Source organism: Anser cygnoides, chromosome 2, assembly GCF_040182565.1.
Source record: "Anser cygnoides isolate HZ-2024a breed goose chromosome 2, Taihu_goose_T2T_genome, whole genome shotgun sequence".
NCBI lineage: Eukaryota > Metazoa > Chordata > Aves > Anseriformes > Anatidae > Anser > Anser cygnoides.
In genome coordinates, this window is record NC_089874.1 from 30,177,787 (window position 1) to 30,191,847 (window position 14,061).

The 14,061-nt window shown below is 35.0% G+C and overlaps 1 long non-coding RNA gene across 2 annotated transcripts in view; it reads left to right on the forward strand.

The window, feature by feature from the left end:
• The window catches only part of LOC125184185 (uncharacterized), a 63,790-nt gene that overhangs the window by 8,196 nt on the left and 41,533 nt on the right, over positions 1–14,061 (forward strand). The window contains exon 2 of one of the 2 annotated variants that reach the window (XR_007167778.2): positions 7,572–7,632. This is a non-coding gene — a long non-coding RNA (uncharacterized lncRNA). Of the gene's footprint in view, positions 1–7,571; positions 7,633–8,305; positions 8,582–14,061 lie in introns of those variants that run through there. The other variant, XR_010829139.1, reaches the window with a different exon arrangement.

Below are 14,061 nucleotides of genomic sequence, written 5' to 3' on the forward strand. Positions count from 1 at the left end.
AAAGACATGCTGATATAATTTCACTGCCTTTCTGCCTTTCATGTATGGATGATATTTAAACAGATACAACAAAGGGTATATTGTAGTGCAGTAGAGAAGTACATCCTAACAAATATGAAAGCAAAGAACTAAATTTACTGCACCTACTCAAGAATATAGTTTTTAACCTAAAAGTTAAAAACTTAAAAACTAAAAACCTAAAAACTTTAACCCAAAGTTTTTAACCTAAGCCTGCTGACATGGAGTGCAGAACGAAATCCTTTTTTTTTCTTAGGAATTAAATAGAACTGAAGGTTAGCAGGTTTAGCTGTAGTTACAATTTCTGTCACTGGTTCATTTCATAGAATTGCTTATGTAATTTCAGGTACAGCCCACTGAAGTTAATATAGTGGTACAAAAAACATTTACTGGAAAGCTCAGACTGCCAGTGTTCAGATCAAAAGTTTTCACTTATATAATACTTTTAAAAACTATTTTCCCTTACTTCAAGCAACAAAGAGAGCACAGAGTATAATGCATATGCTGTATTAATGAGGATTTCAGGTTGGGCTGGAGATTCTTAAACACAGCTCAGTCAATGAAGCTGTTGAAGGTCCTTACATATAATCTTTGTCTATGGATGGAGTGATTAAACAAACAAACAAAAAGAACTTACCACAACTTAATTTCACAATGATCATGTTTAATTTCTTTATTTTCAAGGCTTTTTATTGGGATCCATCTAGGACTGTTAAATTTAGCCTTTGAAATATTAACTGTATGCACTGGAAAAATGTGAAGGAATCTTTTGGCATATAAATATGGCAAGAAGCTTTATCCTGTAATAATTCATATTGCTGAAGTAGCTCCATAAAATCATGGAGAGTTAGTGTAGTCTGGAGATATAAGCAGACTGAGGATCAAGGGATGGTAATTATGATCCATTTTTCTTTGATCTTCTCAGCAAAGTAAGATGAGTGATACCTGCTTGTTCCTAAGAAAACTATGTGAAACCTTAGGCAGTAAGATTAATTGTGATAAAAGATAATTAAAGGAAAATATAGGAATAAAGGGATCAATTAAAACAAGACAAAACTATAACTTGACTTCTTTTTGTTGTTCAGAATTAGCATGGATTCAGCGCATCTGAGGGCTGTTTCATTTTTTGAGTTTCAGTTGTCCAATATTTCATGGCATGAACTTCTGCAACTTGCAGTTGCATCTAGATGGCATTTGAGAGAGCTTAAATGGGTAATTAAGTGCCACCTGCGAAACGCACAGTCCTATAATATATATTTTAAAAAAAATTGAGTTGAGAATGTTCTTTTTCTAAAATCAGGGCTGAAACAATGTTTCAGGACCAAGTCAACAAACAGTTTGGGGTAGTTGCCTCAGCTTGGAGATTTTCTGTGAAGTATGGTGTCAGTTCTACTTTTTTTCCTTTCCCTGCCCCACCTTTGCAGTTTTTCTCCATGTCTTGTATTATATTGAATATGCAGTCACACTGCTTTCTATCAGGGACAAGTACCACATCTGAGTTTTTATGAACTGATGATAATGCTTTATTCAATTGTCTGAGATCTGTTACATTTTCTAGCTTTTAGAATTTAAAATGAAATAAAAATGCTTGGAAAAAAACTTCAGTACAACTTAGTTTATCCACTCAATGTTCTTTTGCTTCACAGATCTGTGTTAACTGTCAGGTACCTAGAGACACCTAGAATTCCACAGCCTGTAGCAAAGTCACAAGAGAGAATTTCTCTTGTAGAAGTCCTCTTGCGTAGATTCTGAGAGAGGTGGATGGTGTGTGAAAAGTCAAGGATTAATCTTTTCCTTTCCATTTATGATTAAATGTGTAACTTACTGATGTTGGTGGCATGCTACTCCTATGATTCAAGTGCTAACGTAGGACTCGGAATATGAGAATTCAGTATCCTACTTTGCTACAGACTCATTAAACAAGCAATCTAGTGTTTTATTTTCCGATCTCTAAAAAAGGCATCTATTCACCTATACTCTAGGGATCTTATTCAGGTAATTAGGCATTATTATTCTTATGAGGATTACATTTAACATATACATAGAATCACAGAATCTCAGAATTCTTTGGATTGGAAGGGACCTTAAAGATCCTCTTGTTATAAATAAATAAGGATTTGTCAAGATGTTTCTACAGCTTAATTCCTTTAGCTGGAGACTGTAGTCTATATTCAAATCTGAATTTATACTGTTGACTATATTAGGAATTTTGCTTGAGTAACAATGAAAATATGTTTTATTACTCTGAAAGTTAACAAGACAGTTTTATTCCACCTTTATAGTAAAGTGGGAAGTTTAGTTGCAAGGCCAGTAGCAACCAAATACAGTCTGCTAGGCATTCATTTGCTTAAAAGAGTTCTTTGTTTTCACAGTTCTGGAGAAAAAAAAAATCCTTATAAAACATTCAGTTAATACTTTAAAGATTACAACATTCCTGCTCACTGAAGAGAGGCACCAGAGTGATTACTCAAAGAAAAACTGAAACAAGCAATAGTAAGAGTTAGTGGGGAAAATTCCAGCCATTGTGGTTCAAGAGGACAGACAATTACCTTCAAAAGATAATTAAGAACGTTATGGGGTTGAAATCAACTTCAAGAGACACCCTGGGACATTCAGTTTCTGATTTTTTGTATCTCAGTTTAGTATTTAAAGTTAGATGGTTAAGAGTCTGTCCATTGTTTTATTCTACTACTTCAAAAAATTATCCAGACTGCAGTAATTTCATTAGCCAGGATTTTCCTTTATCCCATAAAAGTCATCATGTTTTCTTCCTCCATATTTGTTATTGATAGTTTCACTGATGAGTTGCTGTGAAATCTTATCATTCTGAAATGCTCAGGGTACTCAAGAACAGGAGAATATGTTTCATGGCATTGTGGGAAATTTTTAAATGTTTTAAAATTATTTCTGAATTTTGTCTTTTCATTATCCTAATGAGTAAAACAAAACAAAACAAACAAACAAAAAACCACACACACACGCGCAAACAAAAACACAAAACTTCAACAACAAAAACACCAAGCAAAGCAAAACAAACAACAACAACAAAACACCTCCCCACCTCTTTCCCCCATTCCGCTTTCCCCCTTTCAGTGTTTCCTCAGCAAGACTACAATTCTCTGGAGTCAGTTTTCCTCATAGAGTCCTCCCTGACTATATTGGACAAATGTCATGTCCCTTGGCTCTCTCCATCTTGTAATGAAAATAGACCTATTGCCAGCTACACCTTGCTGATTGCTTCCTACCTGCTGCTAAGGATAATTTGTGCATTGTAAATGAAGACTTCAGCAGTTGCTGAACGAAAAAAAGGTACAAGAAGGGACTGTTGTTTAGCATTTACGTAAGTCAGCCCACGATGAAACAGCTCTATTTAGATGAAAATATTTAAAGTGTATAAAAAATCCTTAAGTTTTCACAATCGTAATTATAATAGACATCATAAATAACTTTTTCACCTGAAAAATGAATTACACATGCTTTCAGCTTTTCATTTCCTTAATCCCATACCAAGGATTTGTGTGTATTTGTTTCCTTATTTATTCTGGCAAACTCATATTACTCAATGTGATTGCTTTTGATCATTTGAAAGTAAGCAATGAAGAAATTTCTAGTTGTTACTCTGCAGAAGATTGTGCCCATCCAGAATGTTAGTGTTCATATTTGTTAATTGTTCCCAAATATTCTTTCAGGTAACTTCTTGTCCCTGAAAGGAAAAAGGAGACAATGGTGTTACAATGGGGAGGTACAGTGAGGAGGTGAATAGGAATGTGACACTGAAATACCAGCAGTTCCAGACAGCAAACCTCTCTGCTTTGTATGGTCTGGCTTGCCCCGTCCCTGCTATGTAACAGGTCATACTGCCTCTGTTTGTCCTGTGCTATGAGAACAATCGACACATGTGGGAGCAGGAGCATTTACTTTTCCTCATTCACCATGTTTAGAGAAAGGGAAGCGTATTATTTCTAGCTATTGAAGGACTGCTGTTGCATTTTACATCCATTTTCTTGGCACAGCCTAGAATTTAATTGGGAGTTACTGGGAGTAGAGGTGGAAACAGGCAAATCTACCTCTAAGAAAGTGCATTATCTTTGTACTGAAGAGCCAGCTGACAAATGCTAGATGAGACATTCAGTACATTCTCTAGAGTAGCAATTCAGATTTGTTTGGATAATTATCTAACCTTTTACATGCTGACTCTACATACAACTTTCACCTCTGTCTTCTATAAGGAGACAGAAGAACTGCATCAATAATCAGCATATTTTATATACCTTACCACTCTCTCTTTCTTACTCTCATGGGCTAGGGTCCTATCTACACATATACACACACACACTTTTCCTATTTTTTTTGTTCTAAGTAATGTTTGAGGCATCGGCTAACAGTAGATTGAAATACTTTCTGCAATTTGACAGCTTGTATCTCATCTTGATCCTTTCTGCTTATCCTTCCAAATTTGTGTCTCTTTTCGCACTTTTTATCAGCCTCCTCAAAAAATTGTTTAGACATTATAAAGTTCTGATCCTGATTCCTAGTGATACTGTTTTTTCAACATGCCTAGACACTCTTTTCTTCAATTGCTTTATCTCTTTTCACCTCTAAAGACACAGTAATCTAATTCACAGTGCTTTTTCTGAGACTCAAAAGCAAAAGAACAACATCAAAAAAAAAAACACAACAACCACCTTTTACATATACTACAGATCCAACTGGAAACATCTGATTTACCTGAGTGCTTGGACAGCAACAGCAGATCACTAAAATGAATAGTAGATTTACACACTGGTCTGAAGTGCCTAAAGCCTTAAAACACACAACCTGCAGTCTGCAGTAAGAAAAATGAAACAAGTAGTTTGGCTTATAACCACTGAAGATTATACTGAACTCCCAGAGGACCTGAAAGATCTTGAAAGACCTCAGCCTTCATTGGGAATTGGTGGACTTCCTCTCTTTTCAGGCTTCAGCCCATTCAGATGATAGGACTGACAGACTTGAAAGACAATAAGACTCTCAGCTGCATCTGTTATCCACACTGCAGTGAGTCGTTGGGTTTTAGGGGTTTACCAGTTAAATATTGACTTTTCTACACACCAGAATTCATCACAAGTTACTGAAGGATTTTGTTTTATAAAAATAGGGCCAATTTCTACATTTGTTTTTCAGTGTTTGCTAAGTTCTGGAACTTAGAACTCAGAACATTTTGATTTGTTTAATTTTTCTTCGAATGAGCAGTGCCTGTGAAGGATTTCACTTCCAATCAGAGCTACTGGTAGCATCATTCCTTCCCTGAATATTGGAGCTGGTTTACCACTGTTTCTGAAAATCTTTTGAGGTTCCCATGGGCCAAAAGGCTTGAGGTGTCATTTGAGTGCATTGGATGTCATTTCTGTTCAGCCGTAATGACATTTCAGGGTAGCTCTGGACCCCAGAAGAGAGGAATTATGCTCTTGTCCAAAGTCATCTTTTCCAATAACCAGATCATTGATCTGCTGGTGGTGGGTGGTAGACTGAAACAAACTCCAACACTACAAAACATTTACTGTTTTTCTTTTGGTTTTTATCTATCTCTTGAAGATGATGTTAGATGACACCCCCCGCCCCTTTTTTTTTTCCCACTTTTAATAATAACAATAATGCCGAAACCAAATCAGTGAGTTTTGCATGCATTGAGAGAAAAAGGACAGCAGCTGTCACTACTAAGAATAATTTATACATTGTCTGATTTACCCTTCTGAGGTTACAAATGTTGACAAGTTAACATCAGGGCAAAGGTAGATCAGTCTGTCAAGTTTCTGTTTTCTGCTTCTTGCTCTTCCACAAAGTGCTGCAGTGATTGATTGATTTGATTTTAAGGAGTTCAGTTACATCATGATGACACACTCCTCAATATGAATTTAAAGAGTAAAATTGTTTGTTTAACTTGTTTTCATGTTGACAGGATCTTTGCACTCCAGGCAATCACTTTGTTTTTCTTACAGCTTTGCTCTTTAGCCACCCAAATGTTGAATGTCACTCAACCTTGTCATATGTTTTTCTTGATGTTCTCTATTAGTCCCAACCACACTTTTCAGGGCTCTAACAAATGTGGATACCCTTTTGCCAGTCAGTAGTCTGATTGTTTGCCATTTTAGGCTTTCTGTCCCTTTGCTATACTAAGGGAATTTCTTAATGAACATCATTTCCCTCTGTAAGATTTCAGCTAAGCATTTGAGAGAGAAGTTACCGCAGGTATGATCATTTAATTAAATCAGTATAAATGTCCAGAATGAAAATTACACTTTTGAACTGTCACCCACAGTTTAATTTTGACTCACCTCCAAACATCACAAGGGAATAAAGAAGTGATAATTCCATTAAGTGTCTCACTGTATTTGAGGTCTTTCTGAAAATGAGATTTAAATTTCTTCAAAATAAAACTTAGGTAATCCAAAATTCTGACCATTTTTTACAAAAAGGACTGTCCCATTGAACCTTATCCATCTCATATCTTGTACATACACTTTTAATTTGTCTTACTCCATCTTATGAACTCATTTTAGTATGACATTCTAATTCACATATGCATCACTGTTATTTTTATACATATAGAGAACTGAGATGAAATTATCAAAAGGAATACACGAGTAAAAGAATATGAGGCATATTATGTATAATACAGGGGGGAAAAAGAAAAAAGAAAAAGCAACCAACCAACCAAAAACAAAACAAAACAACAACAACAAAAAAAACACGCACTCTTGATCTTAATGGTTCTTCATATGTAAAAGTTTGAAAATGGACTGTGAAGTCATCACAACGAAAAAGAAAAACAACAAACAACTGTTGTTTATGTATGAGCCCTTATTTGTGATATCATTTACAAGTGTTTAAATCCCAATGATCTGAGTGGGGTTTAGCATCCACTTAAGTGTTAAAAAAACATGGGCTGGTAAGTAGTAGAAATACAGAGTTCATTGTTATCTTTTTTTTTTTTTTTTTTTTTCCCTCAAAAATGAGAACTTAAATGTGGGGTTCTTTCAAAACCACAGAGTTGGAAAGAAATTTTCATCCTAGCAAGCTTCTGCTCTTTGCAGCTGCAGTTTTGCTGATTCTCTGAAGTCAGAGTTAATTGATAGACAATTTGGCCTGTGGACTTTAAATAACATACTGAAAATCTCTGTTTTGGGGAGAGGCGGGTTTAAAGTTGATTATTCCCCAAAATGACTTTTTCAAACTGAGTACTAGAGCTGGCAAAAAAATATTACTGTTGAATAAGACTTCATTTCTGTAGATTTTTTTTTGTCTGTCATCTAAGACACAAAGTTAGAACTCTTTTCCTGAGATAGGATAAAGTTGTTGAGCACAATGAAATACATTTGTCTACCTGAGCTTCTCCACTTCACTTTTGAAAGACAGATTAGAAACCTGAGTTAAGTAGGCACAACTCCTAAATAGTAATAGCTAATTGTATGTTTCCAGTTTTGATCCCAGACTTTCTGGGCTCTTTATTTCTGAACTAATCTTTTATCCTTGAAAGCAAACAGGATTTTTTTATTTTTTTTTTTATCCTTCAGGTATGAGACTCTCCTTTCCTGACTTTAAACAAAGCTCTTCCCGCTCTTCCTGACCTTGAAGGTAGGTTTCACTGAACATTTTAGAACCTTCGCTCTTGTTGTGGAGGGTTGTGTTTACTTAGCGTTCTTCTAATGGCTTTTCCCCACAGTGTCAGCATTTATCTCTGACAGCTTGTTTTACTGCCCATTTATATTGTTTATATTGTTTATATTTTTTCTTTAAAAAAATCAGTAATATCATGAACCAGATTAGAATCTATTTTCTTCATGCATTTGCCTCTTATGGTAAATAGTTTCCATATTTCTCAGTAACAGCTGCTTAGTGCTTCAAGGCAAGATTCAGTTTCTATGGCAAATACCATGGCTTCCTGGAATGTTTGGGGCTTTTTTTTTTTTTTTTTTTTTCTCCTTTCTTTCATTGAGCTTAAATTGAAAATCCAAATCAGTTATTAGACATGCCCTGAAAATATATCTCTGTAGCTTTTCTTCCAGTTTATCTAAGGTTCTTGTTTTTACTTCTTGACTATCTGTTCAGCAGAGAATAAATTCTGGAACACTCATAGAGATATGCCTTTTCTGCATTGGCTAAAATGCTAGTTTCTTTGAGGTTTTGCCATTTATTTTCTCTATGAAGTTATACTGGTGATCCATTTGTTTTAAAATTAAGAGGCAATTTACAAATAGATGTAAATAGATGTTTCATATAACTGTATTAAATGAAGGGCAGTGGTTAAGCCTACATGTGTCAAGATGTTTTAACATGAGTTAAATATTAATTATCTAGTCTCTAATTTAGTTTGGTAATGATATAGCTCTAAATTTAAAAGATGCACCCAATGAAATATGCATGGACCTACTGAAATGTTTATCATTATAGCATAAAATGGGAACAATTAATTAAATAATTCACATCAGAAGTTTAAGGGTAACAGTTGTCTACAATACTTTACTTATCTATCATAATTTTGTTCTAATCGGAATGACAAATAATGTTATCTCTTGCAGAAAAGGTATGTTATTATTTTCTGTTCCTTTTATGTTATTGTTGTCTTTAGATAGACAGATACTTTATACATTAGAAAACATGTATATTCATTTTTGGCCACTGACTGACTGGTTGCATTAAATTACAGCTTTTCAAAAGGGAGTACTTGTCATAAAATGACCAACTGTTTGCTTTTACTTATATTCATAGGAAACAAACAAAGAAAACCACACTCAGTAGCATTATCAATAGTTTCCAAAGATGTCGTCATTATTTCTTTCAAATTCAATAATCCATATTTCCTTTGTGCACTCATATCTGAAAATATGGGGAAAGTCCTACGTACTTGCCCAGAGGAGTTTGGATTTTAATATTTAGAAACTGAGAATATGTTTGGAGTGTGTTTATCAATGGAATTCATGGAAACAAGGAGTTCAATATTTCATATTTGGACATCCTCAAATTTTTATAGCTTTTGAGCCAGTATAGATAACATGAAGCCTGACCTGTGAGCCCCCATTTCTTAGTGAGTTAGAGTTTTCCATATCAGGTCTGTGTTTGGTAGAAAAACACACATTTCGTTGTTCTTGTTTGCATTCATTTGCATTATATTTACAATTTGTAATTAATTTTGTAGTCTATTTTTTCCTGAAGTACTTCTCAGTTTATTATTATTATTATTATTTAATATAGCCTGTGGAACACTGAGCACTGATTAAGTGTTGTATGCTTTCTGTTATCTCTGAAGCATAACCGATGAAGTATTGTGAATTTGGCACTGTGTAATGTAGCATTTTGCTTGCTGTGCAGCACTAACAAACAACACATCAGTAGTCATGCCTGTCTCTCATTTAAATGCAACCTCAGAGTTGCGCTGCATGTTACAAATATCTGGGAGCTGTGTGATTAGTTAACATCTTGTGCATAACCCTTAAAATTATAGCAAGTTCTCAGGAGATAATTAGCTTTCTGGATACCTCTAGTGAAATGAACTATGGCTTAGCAAGCGTATTTACTACGTGTGCTAAGACTTCAAGGAATGGTGGCATGAAAATGCCTTTAAAGCATAGCTTAAGTGTCTTAAAGAGAGAGAGAAACAGACAGAAAGAAGTCCTTACTTATTTATTCCATGTTATCAAGATTACATTTGTTTTCCATCTTTTAATTTTATGTTCTTTCATCTATCAGCAGTTCTTGTAGTGTAAATATAGGTTGTTCACCAGGCACCAGCCTCCCTCAATGTAGTCAGCTTACCTTTGCCCTAGAGTCCATGTCTCATATGCTATGTGTGAGTAAATAGACAAAATACATCACAACTAAATAATCAGGACACTATGATACAGTGTTTTTCCTTAGCAAATGCTTGAGACTTCAGTTCTTTGTATAGATCTAGCAAAAACAATTTTTTCCATACTTTGTTTCATGAAAGAATTTCCCAGCTATATCCATGTGCAAAATGGATTTTAAAGCTTTTAATCTTAATTTGAAAAGACTATTCTAAGCTTTCAGTGTTCACAATATTCTATTCTAGAACTGGAATTTTCTGTATAACAACTTCACAATTAAAATGTTTTGGAAGCTTCTAAATATAAGTTATAGCTGCAGCTGTCAGGAAACAGCATTTTGACAAAATTGAACTTTTTAAAGGAAAGTATCAATTTGATTAAATTTGCTTGAAAGGTGTTTTTAACTTGACACAGCATTTCAATGTTCTCACAGCATTCTCTACATTTATTAGAGTATGATGTTGCCATTTGTTTCAAAATTACTTTTCATTATGAGGTGCATTGAATAATGTGATATATAATCAAGAGTTGAAGTATTTTTGAAACATTTCTATATTATTAAAATAAAAGTTTTATTGATCATTAAATGATTTTTCCCTCCTCAAATATTTGTTTTATAATAAACTTCAAATTTTATTTTCATTTTATTTGGTCAAAAATCTATTTTAAATGGCCAAAATTTCTTATGAAATTCCACATTTAATCAATTTTTGTTATATTTTCCCCACTGAAACAAAACCAATTGGTCTGGTTGAACTGATTGTGCAAAGATATAAGCCTGCATATATCTGTAACCATATTGATCAAATTGAAGTGCTCAAAATAATTCAGTGGGTTTTCATCACTAGATCTTTTCCAATGGTCATATTGCCCATGTAATTTGGTCATCAAATTTTAGCTTTATTATTCATCACCTGTTGAAATGAAGGCTTGGTGTGCTTTTCTGAGAGTGTTAGTGATGAAAAACGTAGCTGTACAGACAAGACTGAAGAGCATCAAAGGCTCAAGATACATCATGGAAGGAGGCCTGAAGTCAGCCTGTGAGTAACGATGGGAAAGGAGAAATTATGTATAATCAATTTCTTACCTAGAGAGGGGGAGTCATAAGCCATAGTCCAATGGGTGTTCTACAATTTTTTAAAAAAAAAAAACAAAACAAAAAAAACAGGAAGGTGTTAAGGAGTTGCTGTTTAATATCCAGATGTTTCACTGAGGATCCCACTGGCATTCCAAGGATCACTCTGTTGATGCAGCCATTTTTCTCATGGAATTCATTCTTTCAACGTCTCTTCCTCTCTATAAATAACTATAAAGCAGGCAACTAAAATTTCTTAGGAAGCAAAAGAGTGAGGATTTCGTCTAGTATTGGCTTTGTAACATACTGATGACATCTAGTATGGCATGAAGCCAAATATGCTTGCTGGCCCTTGCCTTCCAGATGGAAGAATCCCTGGTTAGGCAATGAGGCTCCTTCCCCAGGGTACTATCAGAGTTAGGCACATTTCTTGAAAATCGAAATAAAATCTAAGATGTGTGAGGCTAACTGTACAGCTCCAGACTTAACAAATGCATAGGACAAGTCTCCAAGCTGTACAAAGCTTCAGGACAACACATCTGTTGTGTTCTTCTGAGGCTTAAAATTCGCTCTTACAGACAAGGTAAGGCCTATTTTGATGTTCCTGATACGTGCTTGCTTATACCTGTTCAAATGTAACAAGGGGGAAAGGTCAGTATTTCCTTCTGTTTATGTAATTCTCAAGAGCATAGTTAATTGCATTGTGAGTAGAAACAGAGTGTCCAAGATCATCTCACCAGATCCTAGATTGATACTCCAGTCTCTGTCTTCTTCAAAGCACTTCAAATGCTCCTCATAAAGTTCAAATACCATTCAGAAGACCATTGAAGATTTGCTGAGCCGTATGGAAAGGGAAGAAGAGGGAGGCTTAACTCTGTAGCTGAGCACTAGCTCATAAAGAGAAAGATGTGGTTTCAAGACTTCCCTCAAGACAGTTTCTGTGTTGTTCTGTAGGAAAGTGAGATAGTTTTGTTAACAGGAACTGAAATCCTAGTCTTTCCTCTGTCATTACCACTCCCTTTCTGCTTTTCTTTCTTGTATCCACAGGACACAAATTATGTGTTCATCTATATATAAGAAATCCTTGCTGTTTACCCATACTTTGAATTAGATTGAACCAGCTGGCATGCATTAGACTTGTTAAATCATTACCTATAGCACCTAGGAACTGCAAACAAGCAGTAAGACAGGTGGAGACAGAATAGTTTGATGCTCTTCTTCAGGATTGTATGGGAGTTTCCAGCTTAATAATTTTTCACTGAAGTAGATAAATTCTACGTAGATCTTATTTTTTAATGTTTAACTCTACTGGATCTGAACCTGAAGGTCAGACATCTAAAGTTTCCTGATTCCCATCAAAATCACTAGGTTGGGTATTTTTCCCTTTTAGAAATGCAATTATTTGTCTCTTCTGCCTTACCTCCTTGTGTATAAAGTGGGAATAAAGGACTATCTTTTCCTTTTTAGAGAGCTGGAATTTGTTAACTGTGGTAACAGAAAGTACCTAAAATCACTTTACTCAAATTCTTCACAGAGGTCAATAGACAAGTGCTATGTGGCAAAATAATTCTCTGCTCTCCAACCTGGAGCTTAATTGCTAAACTGAAGGACACGCACTCTACTCCATTACCCAATCCTCCATATTTTACATTTTTGTCAATAAAAAATAAGGTACAGATAGAGTGTGAAATTTTATTCTGTATGGAGGGCCAACAAAAGGCCCATGCCTCACCAGCCTTCCAGAAGAGAATGACACTTCAGCAGGCCAGTCAGTGTTAATGGTTAAAAAATGAGACATTCAGAGCTTATATGTCAAATATTTGGGGGCAAATTCTTGACCCTCACTACCTGGATGAAAAGGGCACATGGGACAGAAAGCTGCCTTTGGCTGAAGTAGGTGATCATAAATTGACTTGAGAGAAAGGGCAGATTTTCTTTTTCCTTTCTTTCCTTTCTTTCCTTTCTTGATATCTTCCTTTGTATGTACAGCATGCTTTCACATTCTCTTTAATAGAAGTTAAGGCATTCAGTGTCTTGACCATAAAATAGGTCCCAGTGTCTCACTATATAAATCAGACACACACAAGACTGGTTTGCATTCCATGGAATGCTCCATGACACGTTTACAAGGACAAATTATTTTTTTCAAACAGTTGCCTAATTTATAAGAAAGAGGATTGCAAAATAGTGTAGTTCTTCATTTTTCCCTCTTCATTATTTAAGGTCACGTTTTTAACCCTTTTTGGTAAAATGGAAACAGAAAAATTCTTACACTGAGGAGATAGCACTAATATAGGACAATTCAGCCTGACATTGGAGAAGTAAAGGCTATTCATACAATTTCTTCCACCCTTTTTCTTAAGATGCAAGAGAAAAAAAATAATCAGTAAAAATAGATGTTCTACCTTAATACTCGGAGTCCCCTAACATTCCCTCAGGCAGCTGTTACAGTTTAGTTTCCTTGTTACTTGAACTGGATTTGGGCTTGGAAAATAGAGTTAGCCAGTAGTTAAGTTTCATGGTTTTGCCTTTGTGAGTTGACATGTAAGTAAGTTTTCTCAGCAATATTAAAATAGCTGTTCCTTCTTCATCTTAAGTTTGTTTAAATTCTGTAGCTGGTATTAACAGGCAGTATTTATATCTGGATGAGTCAGGTCTTTAACTGAAGGGAAAAGGGAAAGGAAAAGAAGAGAGTGAGTAGTATATTCAAAGTTTAGCAATACTGTGCTTTAACCTGGAGTTGACTGCAACAGGGTGTTTTGTCTTGCTGCAAAAATAGTAGCGTCCCATGTATTCTAACATGGTCACCAACTGCTCTTCCTGAATAGCACTTCTGCTATTGCAATGAAGATGTTGTTTTGGCCACTTGTGGAGGAGATGATTCACTGCAAAACGCCATTTGTGGCTAATGATCACCTGCAGTGTTACAGGGTTTCAAGAAAGGTAAAGCAAAGAGGAAAGAGCCACTGTTGAATTAAAATCACACAAATTTTTACTATAAAATCTGTATTTCTACTGTTTGTTTGTTTGTTTTGAAATGATCTGTCAGTTCAAAAAAGTCACACAGAATAAAAAGAACTGTAATAATTGACACAGTTCAGCATGCTGAGGGAGCTTTTTAATGGAACATTTTGGGTTTTATAA